This window comes from Penaeus monodon, chromosome 33, assembly GCF_015228065.2.
Source record: "Penaeus monodon isolate SGIC_2016 chromosome 33, NSTDA_Pmon_1, whole genome shotgun sequence".
In the NCBI taxonomy this organism is placed as follows: Eukaryota; Metazoa; Arthropoda; class Malacostraca; order Decapoda; family Penaeidae; genus Penaeus; species Penaeus monodon.
Genome location: NC_051418.1, coordinates 24,225,292 through 24,225,799, shown reverse-complemented (window position 1 = coordinate 24,225,799; position 508 = coordinate 24,225,292). Strand labels below are relative to the sequence as shown.

The 508-nt window shown below is 32.5% G+C and overlaps 1 protein-coding gene across 1 annotated transcript in view; it reads right to left on the bottom strand.

Moving 5' to 3' along the window:
* LOC119594178 (glycine N-methyltransferase-like) overlaps positions 1-508 on the bottom strand; it is a gene marked incomplete in the record, with an annotated part of 10,165 nt that overhangs the window by 9,216 nt on the left and 441 nt on the right.

Here is a 508-nt window from a genome sequence, read left to right as displayed (position 1 = left end):
AACTCTTAACTCTAACATTAGCTCAAACAACTGACTAACTGAAACATGTAAAACTGGTGCCATGACAGGTCTATTCAAGTGTCAGATATAAATACTACTAATTGTCAAGATTCACATAACACTCTTATTCCATAGTGTATAAATCCCAAAGGTAGTGATTAATTGTCCTTAAAAATCCATCAGATTTGATATCTTGGAATGACCTAAAACATATGTCATTAAGTTGCATCTCAACAGATCCAACTAAATATCTAAATTATACAATATAGGACTAGCTTTAAAAGAGTCCTAGTGAAAAAATGTTTGTAAAGCTGGACAAGGCACAAATTCACCTAAATATCTGAAATCCCTTATATTAAGGATTGCAAGCATGAACACACATGTGATCTAATAAGCATTAAAAATATTTAGGATTTCAACTGATCTGGAATTTTAAGCATCACATAAAGGTTGTTGAACTACTAACGAGACAGCCAAATACCTGACATAGTACAAACTCTGAGGCATG